At 35.0% G+C, this 15,473-nt stretch overlaps 2 non-coding genes across 2 annotated transcripts; both read right to left on the bottom strand.

Annotated features, from left to right (window-relative positions):
- Positions 1–4,776: 4,776 nt before the first annotated feature.
- TRNAS-AGA (transfer RNA serine (anticodon AGA)) lies at positions 4,777–4,858 on the bottom strand. Its single transcript has one exon. It is a non-coding gene; the product is annotated as a tRNA-Ser (tRNA).
- A 9,920-nt stretch (positions 4,859–14,778) lies between these two features.
- TRNAS-AGA (transfer RNA serine (anticodon AGA)) lies at positions 14,779–14,860 on the bottom strand. The gene has a single exon. It is a non-coding gene; the product is annotated as a tRNA-Ser (tRNA).
- Positions 14,861–15,473: the final 613 nt, after the last annotated feature.

The raw sequence follows: 15,473 nt of genomic DNA, 5'->3' as shown, positions 1-15,473 counted from the left end.
AGTTTGATCAGTAGGTACATGGAGAGGCCTACTGAAATGCATTTACAGGCAGCAAAAAGAGTATTGAGATATGTGAAGGGGACTATTGGTTTCGGGGTGTTCTATAAGAAGGGAGGAAATGAAGAACTTCTGGGATACATGGATAGTGATTATGCAGGTGATCAAGATGACAGGAAGAGCACTTCGGGGTATGTGTTTTTAATGAGCTCAGGTGCTGTATCTTGGTCCTCGAAGAAACAGCCAGTGGTCACTCTTTCCACCACTGAGGCTGAGTTCATTGCTGCAGCGTCTGGTGCTTGTCAAGCTATCTGGCTAAGAAGAGTTCTAAGGGAACTAGGTTATGATCAAAGCAAGGCTACGGTGTTGTTCTGTGACAACGTATCAACCATCAAACTCTCAAGAAATCCAATCTTGCATGGTCGTAGCAAACACATTGATGTTCGCTTTCATTTTCTTCGTGATCTTACGAAGGAGGGAACTGTGGAATTGGTTCAGTGTTCAACCCAGGAGCAAGTTGCAGATATTCTTACAAAGCCCTTGAAGTTTGATGTGTTCGTGAAATTGCGAAGTTTGATGGGTGTTGGTTCTTATCCAACAGTAAACTGAATAACTTGGTATTCAGTTTAAGGGAGGATGTTAAAGTTGTTGGCTTAGGTTTCCTTGTTTCTAGGGCTACTCACGTAGTTGGTTTTGTAGCTGTTAATAAATGCCTGATTCTTAGGAACAGGTTTGTTGCACTTTCAGTTTCAAGCTTAGTCAAATACCACGATTCTAGGAGCTGTAAAATCGTGGGCTGTTGCATTTACATTCCTTTATCTTGTAAAGCCTTTTAAAAGGCCATTATCATCTTTGAATTAATGAGAAAATCCTTCCTGAAAATAGTGTGCATCAGTTTTTCTCCTTGCTCAGGTTTCTTGTGGTTCTTTGGGTTTTAACACTCTCCATTTTTTCTTTTTTTTTTCCTCTCATGCCGCCACCTTCCTCTCTCCCATTTCTCTCTTGCTTTTTTCTTCTTTTGTTCTCTCATCTCCCTTTCACCATTTCTTTCCCTTTCTTATTTTATCCCTTGCTGCATCTCTCTTTATCCCACTGTCCAACTCATACCTCCGCCGAAGTCAGCCATGGCTTTCGCCATCGTCGACAACAAGGTGGTTCTCGCTCGCCATTGTTGACATGCACCAGATCTAGCCACCTTTCATCGTAACTGTTCTGATGGATTTGTTCTACTCGGTCACTGAGTTTTGATCTGGAAGATTCGACTAAGTGTGGTGTAAATTGTATATAATTCTTGTCAATTTTATTATTTGATATGGCTTAATTTTGATAGATATGAGTGACTTGGGTCTGCAATTTTATTGATCTGGAATTTGGTCTTTTTGATTTTAAAAATTTAGTTAGATTTGAATGGATTTGAAGTGTTTTATTTTTCGCTAAAGATTTGTTTTTCTTCCAGTTTCTTTAACTTTCATTGTATTTGGCATTATTTGTATTATTTAAAAATAAAAAAAACCGAACCAAACCGAACAAAAACCAAACTGAAAAAAACCGACAAAAGACTGAACCAAACCGAACTAAATAGTAACTTCGGTTTGGTTTTCGGTCTCGGCCAAAAACCGAATCGAATGGAACTGAACCCAGCCTTAAATCAATGTGGTCCTTCCGATACAATTGTGTCAACATTTTTGTTATGTGCTGATGTGGCACATAAATGGATCCCACAAGTCTAATTAAATTAAAAATAAATAAGAAATAGGTTTAATAATTTAATAATTAATTAAAAAAGTTGTCAATCCAAAAAATCAGTCCCCGCAATCACCTCAGATCCCAATCCACACTCGTCTGCCTCCATCTATGGTAGCTTTTGCTGTCTCTTCTCTAAAAGAAAAAATCTCAAAATACCCATCTTTACACCCTTCAACACCTTTCACTGAATTGGACTAGGAGCGAGACCATCTTTGGTGACGGCTTGAATTGGCGATGACTTCTGTGACATCACCGTTAATATTTGGATGATCAACATCCTCACAACCTTAATCTTGGAAAGCTTGTTGAGTACTCCCCCGATGATCTTGGTGACACAGTGAGCTCTACCTTGAGATAATCTCATTGTGTAGAAGGTATATTGACAACTTTCTTAATTAATTGTTAAATTATTAAACCCATATAAGCACATAACAATTTTTTTTTTTTTTGCAGAATTGTGATGGACATACTATATTGATTACCAACACTTATTTTCAAGGCCTACATTGATCGATTTTCAATTTCAGGTGCCATCTTGATGATGTAGGTCAATTTTAAGGACTACTTGTGATAAAAACTCGTAAATGCTGTGGGATCCATTTCTGCGCCACATTAGCATGTAACCTAATTTTTCATAGAATTGTGAAGGAATAAGCACATTGATTTGTGACACTTATTTTCAAAGACTATATTGATCGATTTTCAATTTCAGAGACCATCTTAATGGTTCGGATCAATTTTAGGAACCATTTGTGAAAAAAACTCAAAATAAATAAATAAAAGTAGGAACTCGCACTAACCTTTTGTTGTTGTGTTAAAACCCCAAATAAATAAAAGGAAACTAATGTAAAGGGCTTGAAAACTTAGAGTTTTAATTATAAGGACAAAATAAAGGGTAAAGTGAATAGTACCAGGATTGACTTTTTAGTGTAAAAATATGATTTTTCGTTAAAGTAAACAGTACTGCGGATTTTTCGTTAAAACTTCCATAAATAAATTAAAGTAGGAAATCGCACTGTCCTGTTATCGTTGTTGTTCTTTGATCTTGCAGTTACCTACCACCAAGTCCATGACTCATTTTCAAAATTGATTATATATTATTCCTGTACCAAATGATCGACACGGATAACACTAATTAATAAGAAATTAAGCAATATGATAGATTCTCTTTTAAATAGGCCTGAACGGAAAAAGGAGACTGGAATGCCAACACGTGTTTAACGTTCTTTCCCATAACAGGTCTACTAATTGTTAGTTAATGTATATGAATATTGTTTTATTTGTGTGTTTAACAAACAAAGCACAATGGCAAACACAAATACGTGGTTATGTGAAAGAAAACAACAATTAGGTTTAAATAATATGAGTAACCAAATAACAGCTCTGCAACTTCCTCGCCAACCCAACATATTCGAATCTTCATGATTTACTTCATGAATGTAGACAAAGGCGAAGCCTTTTGCTGGAAATTTAATATATCATGATGTAAAAAGCAGGGAATCTGGAATGTCAACTTTGAGTCCCTTGTTGTTGGAACCTGCAGACATTCAGGTGGGAGCAGAACCCATCATCTAATCTAAATGCATCATAAAATTGTAGTTGTTAATGTACAAAATTGGATTGATTTTGGAACAATGTAAAGTATCAAGTTGTGACCTTTGCCAAGTTGCTTCAGCCACCAAGGGAAGATAATATATAAAAAGATAAAAGATAGGGAAACAAACACAAGGTATACGTGATTCACTCTAAGTTGGGCTACATCTACGAAAATAGAGGAGTTCTCATTAATAATGTAGAGTTTACATGATACAAAGATTTAACCATAATCATTATTAGTGAGTTCTAATAATGGACTAGTGAATCCTAGATTTGAAGAAGTTTATTTGTGGGAGAATGATCTCCCTTTATAGTTGAAGAGTCTCATATTTTTGTTCGTGGTCCATGTGGACTCTAGGAGCTTTGTTCTATGTTAGACATTGTGTTTGGTATTTTAGCTGGAAAGAAACTCATGTGCTTCAGTAGAAGTGCCTCAACATGAATGTTTCAGTAGGTTCCTAAAGGTATAAAGTTGACCACTACTCGATAGTTTTAGGGTTAATGAAGTATGGTACAAACAGTAGCCAATGAATTTGTTATAGAAGGATAAGATAATGGTTTTCAAATAGATGCAGAACTAGGTGATGAAATTTAAACCTAGTCATCGATGCCTAGCTAACACCTATTTACCAGAAACTTTGTAATTTGTAAAAGCTGCCTAAACCCTAGCTTGCTAGTAATTTCTTCTGAACCTAGTTCGTTATTCATGTTTTTCTTCTGAACCCTAGCTTGCAAGTCTTTTTTCTTCCACACTTCTCCGGCCCCCAATATTTGTAGGGAGCTCTTAGTCTTTGACGAGCAGTGTTTGTTTCGCTTGTTCAGTGAATAGTCACTGTCAAGTCTCCGTGCCTCCGGCGATATGTGTGGCTTTAATCATGAACGATCCAAAAATGTGCATGTATAGTTGACATCATGGCCTAATTTGCAACATGAAACACAATTTTACCAGAGAAATAATTGAAGGGGGCAAACCTAACTCATATGAAATAACCTGCATGATTTACACAACTTGAATAATTATGTTAAATTAAGTGGACAAAAAACATTGCATTGGCCATCATTTAGATTATAAGGAAAATAATGTCGTACGACCTAACAATGACAAATGTCATACATGTCAACATTGCTATCTATGTTTTTAGTCAGAAAGGTAATTAACCCCATGAAAACTACAACATTGAGTCAAAAAGCAATGGGCAAGCAACACAAAATTAAGTATTTATCATTCATGCATGTCGACAATTCTCTCAATTTAATCACCTAAATTTTCAAACTAGTTGTGATCCGTGCAAAATTATGCATTTAATGATTCATACATGTCAACAATTGATTAATGCATAAAGAAAAGCTTAAACTATTCATAATCTAATCTTCTTCTCCAAACGTTGGAATGAAATTAGACGAGATATTATATGTAAATAAGTAAAATAAAAAAAACGTGGTCGGCAGGATTCGAACCTGCGCGGGCAGAGCCCACATGATTTCTAGTCATGCCCGATAACCACTCCGGCACGACCACTTGATGATACGACATGAGACAATAGTAATTATAACAACGTTTTAATTTCAGTACAACATTCTAACAGACCTTTTCTGGTTCAGGGAAAAGGGGAAGAAATTGAATCGCAGCAGCAGCAGAAACGAAGAGAACTGGCAGCGACTGTGAGTCTGACTGCGATCCCAGATGTCAAAAAGGGCTTATTTTTGGTTAGTGGCAAACATGAAATGAGAGAAACTAATCGGGGAATGAACTGGAAGTACAGTGTTTTGATGAACAGTAAATTAGTGTATTTTGAGTTTTTGAATAGAGAATTGTTATTAGCATTTCAAAAATCTCATTCTATACTTCAAACTTTTTATATTAGGAAAGAAAAATACACTTGTGAGGAGTGTAGAATGAGATTTTTGGAGTACCAATAACACTTCTTTTTGAATATATTAAATTTTAATGTCAAAATAAGTATTTTGGATTTTATTTTTTCGCTATAAAAATATTAACATGAATGAGGTATCGTAATTCTAATAAAATAAAATAAATTAAAGAATGTGTTGCAGTTCTATTATATTAGGAATGTAATTGTATAAATTCTAGTAAATCTAAAAATATCTTTTATATTCTTATTAGAAATTGATTATCTATTAAAAATTGTAATTCTAAAAAAAGTAAGGATTTTATCATTAATCTACCTAAGCTTCCACCTACCCATCTAGATGATAGGCCTCCGCTGTCCGATAGCGTTAGCACTTTTTCCTTGCATGCACATAGAATATTTTGTTTTTTGGAATGACGACAAACTCTGCCATTTCATTTATTTTGGCCATCAACATGAATTATGAATCATGGACCCATAAGGTTTTATCGGCTGTTTTTCAGTTTTGCCTGCTGGTGCCTATAGTTTTGGTTTTCATGGCTTCGATGGTGGGTCAGATAGTTCGAGAGGCATATTTGACTCATCATTTTGAAGTATCATCAAGAGTAACTAAACACGTTTATTAAAATTTTACGTGTGAAAATTTTAATAGTAACATCAAGAAAAATCTATGTTTCGGCTTCATCCAACAACCTCAACCTAAAGGGCGAATAATGCAAATCGAGTCCAAATAAGGCTCTCAGTTTCCTTGAACTTCAGCTCATAAGTCGAATGGTTAAAGAAATTAAACTATTTTGGCTTGATATCTTCAAGTTTGTCGGCCGAAAAAATTATATTGGCGAACCATGCACCGTACTATCAAATTGGCATCCCATTTGACGAAGTCACATCACATCACATCAATATTTTGCTTTTTGGGAATGAAGACAAACTCCACCACTTCATCTATTATGGCGATTTAACATGAATCATGAATTATGCACCCATAAAGGCCTCGTGAAAATTAGACCAATCATACACCCAGACCTAGAAAATTAAGCCGTGAAGGCCTTTATCTTAAACTGGGTGGCCAATCTCTATTGCCTTGCATTTGTCTTCTTTTTTTTTTTTAGAGGTTTTTTAGCCAAAATGATCAATGAGATTTGCATAACATATTATTTTGGCTTGTGAGACTGAAAATCAATAGAAATGGTCCATGAGATTGTCCATCATTCATTATTTTGGTCATTCTGTTAAAAATTTCGTTAAGTGTCCCGAAGCTCTTAAACGTTCATAACTTCTTCAAACCATTTTCCTGCCAAACCACTGTGAGTTAGCCATCGATAAAGGTAAGATTCTATTCGTCTCGTTGAGAAGTATGATTTTTATTTTTGAATCACTCGATTTCATTGAGTATTGAAGAAGTTATGAACGTTTAAAGTTTACCCAGTTTCTTGCGAGTTTTCCAGTTTTACTGCGGACCAGTCACCTTTCAGCCTATTTTCCGGTTATCTCGCAACCATTGGGCTTCCAAATAACGAAAGGTTATTAATTTTTTTATTTAAAATCAAGAAGTTTTATCAGAAGCAATGATTTTTTTAATTTAAAATTAACGAAAGGTTATTAATTTTTTTTATTTAAAATCAAGAAGTTTTATCAGAAGTAATGATTTTTTTTTAACCAAGTTTGGTTAATAAGCCGAATGGTTAAGGAAATTAAACCATTTTGGCTTGATATCCTCAAGTTTCTCGATTGAAGTGTGAAGGGCCGAAAAACAGGAACTAGGATTCTCTCCCTTTCCATCATCTTCTCTTACATTCTATATTTTGTCTTTCTCTTTTTATAAAAAAAATTAATATAAAATGTTATCGTGATTTAACCGTAACCATTTAAATAGAAAAAGAAAAAAAAGAAGGTAAAAAAAAGAGAGAATCCTACAAAACTGATATTGCCGAACCGTGCATTGTACTACTAAATTCGCACCTCATTTGACGAAGTCACATCACGTCACATGCACGTAGATTATTTTGCTTTTTGTAATAAAGACAAACTCCCCTACTTCATTGATTATGGCCGTGCAATATGAATCAGGAGTCAATGGCCATGAAGGCCACGTGAAAATTAAGCCAATCTCACACATATAAATATTCCACCAAATGCCAATCTTACAGACCTGGAAGATTAAGCCACGTGAACGCCCATTTCCTAAAGTGGGTGGCCAATCTCTTTTGCCTTCCATTTGTGGATTTTTTATTTTTTATTTTATTTTTTTAATAAACAATTTAGGGCTGGTTTGGTATTGCTGTGCTTTGAAAAAAGCTGTTTCTGCTGTGCTGTGAGAATAAGCAGCTGTGAAATAAAGCAGCAGAGTGTTTGGTAAACTTTTTTGTAAAAGTGCTTTTGAAAAAAAAAAAGCAGTATTATAGTATTTGGTAAACTTTTATGTAAAACAGATGTGAAAAAAAGCCGGTTTTTCAAAGCTGGGTTTTGCAGCTTCTTGTTTTTGGCTTTTTTTCATCCAAAACTGTGAAAAAAAGCTGAAGCTGAGTGTTTACCAAACACAAAAACAGCTCCCAGCTTTTTTTTATAGCAGCTTTTTTCAGAATCACCTCAGTACCAAACCAGGTCTTAGTCTTGTGGCCTGTCATTGTCTTCTCCAAAAACAAATCTAGGCATTACCAGTCACCAGTCTGAACCCAAAGAGGCATGAGATCGCCATAAAAGTTTTCCAGAGATCGCCGAGACTCTCACTCGATAGCAATGCCGCCGCCGACACTAAAGAAAGCCCACCCAAGGGGGATCCTAACAAACTTCACCATGCTAACTCTGAGTTGGTGCTCCAATGCTGACGTAGTTAAATGATCAAGAAGTTTTATTAGAAGTAATGGTTTCTATTGTTTAAAATTAACGAAAGGTCTTGAACCTTGAGTTCGAAATGCTATCTACTCTTTTATTCTTTTTTATTTTTACGAGTTTTTGTTTAGTTGTTAATTTCTTTTTAATTACAAGCTATGTAGATTGCAGTTTTTAGACATTTGTTTCGATTCAAGTCTAACATTCAATAAAGAGTAATGTGTAGACCAAACTTGTAAACATATGACGTGTCATCAATATGAAAGATATACGTTTATCGAAGTCTTATGTGTGCAAACAAAGAAAAAGCCAATATGAAATAAATACGTTTATCAAAGCCTTATATGTGCAAACAAATATTTTTTTTCTTATGTGAAATTAGGTTACATTTCTTTGAGTTGCCCAAGACCTCAAAAATCTCAGAATCATCATCCATGCACCACGTGCCAAAATGTCTCTAATGATCGGATTCTAGCCATCATCATCCATCTACACTTTTAATTTCATCATTACCATTTCGTGGTATCTGCCTTCCAACACCAACACATATTTGCACGCCCTTGGTCAATGGGGTTGTAAGTTATAATCACAATACATAACATAATTGATTAAAATATAAGGAAAAATATTGAAAATGGCTTGAAAAGTTTTAGTTTTAATAAAAAAAATCATGTTATAAATTTTATTTAATAAGTACAAGGTTCATATTAAAGTAATCCAACTAAAAATGGTCCAACTATAATAAATTATGATTTATCGATTTTACCCCTAACTTTTTGAGGTTGAGTTCCAAATTTTCGTCGTTAATGGAGTTCATCGTTGTTTTGCAGACCTTCTTCTTTTTCTTTGAAACAAAAATATAGATCCTCATGCTATTTAATTTATATTTTGTATTATTTCGTTGAAATGTGATCGTCATTATTATTCATAGTGTATTTGAGGTACTATTTTTCAATTTTTCATCATCAGTGGAGTTCATTGTTTGTTTCTTTAGAAAATAAATTTGAGACCTGCATAATATTCAATAATAACGACGGGTCACTGTTTCTGGACTGTAAAAATAAACTGTTTCTGGATTTAAGTAACAATGTTTCTGGAATCTAAATCATTGTTTTTGGATCCAAATGAAATAGACACACTGTTTCTTAAATGTAAGTTAGAAAAGAAATAGTGAAATTCACTGTATTTAGATTCAAAGCAAAATAAGCACCATGTTTCTTAAATATGTTTTGGTACTTTTTTTTTTGTTTTTCTAGACACTTTTTCGCTGGTGTCTGCCATTAAACTTCTTTGAACTTGTTTCGGCGGCTTTGTTTCGATGAATGCTTCTTTTTTTAACTTTGATTTGGTTGTTTTTGAAATGAGGGAATTCGATTTGATAGGAAGACAAAGTTATTATGACAGTTTCGTGTTGGGTTGAGGTTGGTGAAGAGTTAAGATAATATCAAATCATTTAGGAGTATTTACGAAAGTGTAGATTTGTAGTGGGTTGGGCTTCTAAGTTTGACCCGTGGACAATAGTTTTGGATGGTTTTTTTATTAAACTTTGAGCCATTTTGGTTAAATAATATTTTGGGATGGTTTTTAGTTAAATATTTGTTGGCCTAAACACTTTTCATTAAAGCTTTCTAAAATATATTGCTTAATTAGGACTTAAACAAGGACAAATAAGAAGGCAACTCTTAGCCACTTCTCTTCCTATTAATCTACCTGACACTTATAACATATTCCACCCAATACCGACACATCACATGCATGAAACGTGTGGAATGAAGAATTACATGCCCAAGTTGATAAATAGGTTTTGAAAATCCTTAATAAACCTTACCTAACACTCATAAAATATTCCACCCTAACCCTAAAGATTACAAATCCTAATTCTACTTAAAATAAAACTCCAGGAATATTTATAATTAAGACTCACATCAACACTTCTCCTCAAGTTGGTGCATAGATATCATACATGCTCAACTTGATAATTGAGTCTTGAAAAACCTTATTAGATACTACATGAGTAAGAATATCAGTCAACTGCTCTTATGAACTCACAAATGGTATAGACAGTTTTTTTTTTCAAGATTTTCCTTGAAAAGTGTTGATCAACCTCCACATGTTGTGTTTGATCATGTTGTACCGGTTTATCTGCTATCTCCCTCGCAAATTTATTGTCATAATATAACTTTGTAGCCTACTTTGGTTTAAAGCCAAGACACCTCAAAAGTTTACATAACCAAAGAAGTTCACGTATTCTGTGTGCCATACCTCTATAATCAGCTTCAACAGACGACCTCGACCTCGACATTACTTTTTGCTTCTTACTACGCCATGTAACCAAATTACTTTAAACATAAAATACACAAATGTACATTGTTTATCAATAACATTGCCAACCCAATCAGGATCTTTAAACCTATCAACTTTCAGATGTCCAAGTTTTTCATAAAGTATTCCATTATCAGGTGCAGACTCTAAAAATGCCAAAATTCGCATTATCACAACCATGTCATATTCACTGGGTGAGTGCATAAACTGGCTTACAACACTCACAACATATGCAATATCAGGACAAGTATGAGATAAATAAATTAATCTCCCTACAAGTGTTTGGTATCTATCCCTATCAACAGGAGCTTGATCTGGATAAATACCCAAGTGATGCTTTTCTACCATAAGAGTATCCATAGGTTTACACCTTAAGATACCAGTTTCTTTCAACAGATCCAACACATAATTTTGTTGCAAAAAGAAAATTCCTTTAGGTGAAAAGGCAACCTCAACTCCAAGGAAGTACTTCAATTCTCCCAAATCTTTCATCTTAAATTCAGATGCAGGATTTACCTGTAATTTTTGGATTTATTCTGAATCATCCCTTGTAATAATCATATCATCCACATAAATAATTAAAGCAGTTAGTTTGCCAAGCTTACTAGAAACAAAGTGTGATCTGAATGGCTCTAGGGATACCCATATTTCTTCATTGCTTGAGTAACCATGGCAAACTAACCACGGGGCGATTGTTTAAGTTCATAAAGAGACTTACGCAATCTGCACACTCTTGTATTACCACTCGCACCATAGCCTGATGGAAAGACCAATACATTTCCTCTTCCAAGTTCCCATGAAAGAATGCATTCTTCACATCAAATTGTTAAGAGGCCAACCTATATTTGCAACTAAGGAAATCAAAACACATACTGTATTCATCTTTGCTACCGCAGATAAGGTTTCTTGATAATCTACACCATATGTTTGAGTGTACTTTTTAGCCACTAACCTTGCTTTATACCTATCCACTAATCCATCAGCCTTGTACTTGATTGTGAACATCCAACGACAACCAACATGTTTCTTCCCTTTTGGTAATTGCATTATCTCCCAAGTTTTATTTTTTTTTGCAAAGCTGACATCTCTTCATCCATCGCTTGTATCCACTTAGGGTCTCGTAGGGCTTCTTCTACCTGAGTTGAAGGTTTGATTGATTCCATATGGTTTATCAATGCTCTGCATTATGGTGAACAACGGTCACATGATACATAGTTAGCATTTGGATACTTGATTTTCCCTTCTGGAGAGAACATGTCAGGTGACACACTATGATTATGTCTTGTTGACAATTTATAAGTACTCACACCAATATCAAGACTAGTTGTATTACTATTTAAAATGCTTACCCTCTTGGGTATTCAAAAGAGATGGAACAGGCACTACAAAATCAGAGAAAGGGTGATACAGACATACTGGGCAATTCGGCAGCATCCTATTGAACTAGGATGTACTATTTGGTGGGAGCTTGTTGAATTAGACTGTTTTCTTTGGTTGCAACTTGCCAAACTGGGATGTATTGTTCGGCGGGAACCTGCTGAACTAGACTATGTTCTTCGGTTGTAGCCTTCTGAACTGGGTTGCTAGGTTCGGTAGGTTTTTGTCGAACAACTAGATGGATTTCCATAACTTCTCTTTCTCCCCCTAAAGTATATTCCAACCAAATTAGATCACACATATCACTAATTTCCCCTGGTGGTTTGAATTTGATACAAATGAAGTATAAAAATATCCAGGCTCCGAGAATGTCACATCCATGGTTACAAACTTACGTTGACTAGCAGAATAATAACACTTGAATCTCTTCTAATGTGGGGAAAATCCAAGAAAGACACAACGGAATGCACAAGGATCAAGTTTACTGCGATGAGCTTTCTGAATGTGAACATACACCATACAACCAAAATCCAAGGTGACAAAGTATTGTAGAAACCACTGGAACATGTTGAGTAAGCTCTTGAAGTGGTGTTCGATAATTCAAGACCCCATAAGCTTTTAGGAGCATATGCACAAATAAGCAAAGTGCGAGTTGTCTCCAGGATATGACGATTCTTCTTTTCCGCCACCCCATTTTGTTGTGAGGTATGCAGACATGTAGTTTCATAAACAATCCCACGATCTTGTAGAAACCTGGATAACTCAGAATTTATGTACTCTCCACCACTGTCAAAACGCAAAACCTTAATATCAGAGGAAAACTGAGTTTTAACCGTCTGATGAAATAGACAAAGCACATTACAAACCTCACTTTTATTTTTCCACACATACAATTATGTCATATGGGTGCAATCATCCGTGAAAGTAACAGACCACTTAATTCCTGAAATAATACTGACAAGGGAATGCCCCCACACATCAGAGTGTATTAGCGCAAACGGAGAAGACCTTTTATTCATACTTGAAGGGAATGAAGCATGATGACTTTTGGCTAAAATACATACTTTACACTTCATTCTAAGTATTCAATACCATTGAACATATCAGGTAACATATGTTTTAAATAACCAAATGATGCATGCCCTAAACGACGATGCAACAACAATACCTTTTATAGATTAGTATTACGCGACGCACGAACCAAATTAGCTTTTCCAGGAACCACGCCATCTACATAATATAGCCCCTCTCTTAGTGTCATGCCCAATGATCTTCTTTGTCTAAATATTCTGAAGCAAACAAAATAAATGATAAATTAATACAACACAAGCTAACTATTCAGTGACTCGTGGTACAGACAAAATATGATAAGATAATGACATAACCAATAAACAATTATATAAGGGAAGAAAGGGTGTAAGACAAACTGTTCCGGCTCTAACAACAAGAGCAGTAGTACCATTGGTAGTTGTCGCACACTTTCTATGAGGATGTGTCATAAATTGAAACAAAGTTTTATCATACGACATATGATCCGTTGCATGAGAATCCAAAACCCAACCTTTATTCACTATTGTAATACCACACGACTGCACAATAAGGACAGCACACAGACCTACTTGCAGCAAAATACTCCTTATACGACACTGCAATTGCTTACGCACAACAATTGCACTCGGAACTGCAGTTGTAATTGTACACAACAAAAAAAGTGCTGTTTCACACAGCAACACGGCAACGATGACAACTAGGGAGCAGCAAGCTGTAGCCCAAGTGTATAAAATGAAGAACTATAATTCGGTACAACTATAGCACACGATGTACCAAGACAGCAAGCAGCTGCAATTCTAGGATCTCCTTTGATTGAGCAATACTAGTTCCAACTTGTGATGTAGAAATCACACTTCCGGCAGACAGCAGCAAAGCATGCAGCAGCGCACTGATTACAGAACCTCACAGCCAGGAAGAATTTTGAACTCACGGCACAATTGCAAAAAATACAACAATTGTACAAGATCCACACGGCACAGCACAATAGGCTGCAATTCCAGGCAGCAGGGAAAAAAAACACACGGTTACTGCTGGGCTTGCTTTGAAAATTAAATTATAGCCATTTGGCATCTCTTTTGTTTGTTGTAAAAAAGACAGCTAAAAAGTAAGGAGTCAAATGACTCGGCTGTCACGTCATATATAACATTTTTCTTAAAAAACACCTTGATGCTTTTTAGCCTTGGTTAGCCTATTTGACATCTCCTTTGAAAATGATCTTATAACTTCCAGTGAGCAATGCTAGTTAGCTTGATCGTACTCACAGTGAGTTTCCATTTTGGTCTCTAACAATTGTCCCGCCCCCGCGACAGCTACATATAAAATTCTCCAGTGTTTCTTTGATTTTCTCAAGAGCATGGATGTCACGGTGCAAGATCCTTGAAAATATGCACCAAAGAGTCTTAGACACGGAAGGAAACTACAAAAAATTATATAAAGTGGTGTGTGACTTTCATCTTAAACTCGAGAGAAAATTTTCAAAATTTGTTGTTAGGTATGATATTGGGATGAAAAAAAATTGTTGTACGACAGTTTGAAAATCATAATTCTTCATAACAATAAATTAAGAATTACCCCTTATATTATAAAGAAAACAATGTTGTGCAAACCTAACACCATAACATAATTATCTAACAAACGTCATGTATGTCAACAGTGCTCCCCATAATTTTAGCTAAAATAGTAATTAAACAATAAGGTAATTAACCACACAAGAACTACAACATTGAGCCAAGAAGAAATGGGCAAGAAATACAAAATTAAGTGATTATAATTCATACAGGTGGACAATTCTCCCAATTTAACCATTCAAATTTTCAAACTAGTTATGATTTATACAAAATTACGTGTCTATGATTCATACATGTTAGCAACTGATGAATGCTTAAAGAAAAGCTTAAATGGGATTTTTTATTTATTTAATCATCTTTTCCAGACGTTGGAATGACATTAGACGAGATATTTTATGTAAAATAAGTTTAATAAAAAACGTGGTCGGCAGGATTCGAACCTGCGCGGGCAGAGCCCACATGATTTCTAGTCATGCCCGATAACCACTCCGGCACGACCACTTGATGGTGGAACATGCGACGCTAGTATATAACTGTATATATACTTGTTCTAACAAACCTTTTCGTTTCAGTACAACATTCTAATAGACATTGGTACACAATTTCATTGAGAAGGACTGTAAGATCTTATCATAAACTCGCTACACAAATGGAAAAAAAAAAACGCCACACAAGTAAATAAGTAAAGAGGGATGTCTTGAGAATGAAATATAAATTTTGTTGATACAAACGATTTTTGGGATGTGTGAGGATAAGGAGTGTTGTCTGCATAGGAGAAAAAAATATGACCGAACCAAATAGTATTCAACAGTTCGGTTTGAGTAGATTTTGACCATTACAAACATTGAAACTAAACCAAATCAAACCATTGTCAATTGGTTTGATTTGGTCAGTTTAAGCCTATTTAACACATAAATAAATAAAAACATTAATCGTTTCAAGAATTTTAATCTTCTAAACATCGCACATACGCATTCCAATTTGATTGAAAGATTAAGTTTTTTCAGAGCATAAAATGTTTGTCAAGTCAAATAAAATTAAGTTTGAATTAATTAATAATAGAGAGGTACACGGTCGGTTTGGTTTGATTTGGATCGATTTCAAAAGTATCAAA

This window comes from Pyrus communis, chromosome 15 (assembly GCF_041283825.1).
Source record: "Pyrus communis isolate YQ-2024b chromosome 15, ASM4128382v1, whole genome shotgun sequence".
NCBI lineage: Eukaryota > Viridiplantae > Streptophyta > Magnoliopsida > Rosales > Rosaceae > Pyrus > Pyrus communis.
Note: the sequence above shows the minus strand (reverse complement) of the source record. Positions and strands in the feature narration are given on the sequence as shown.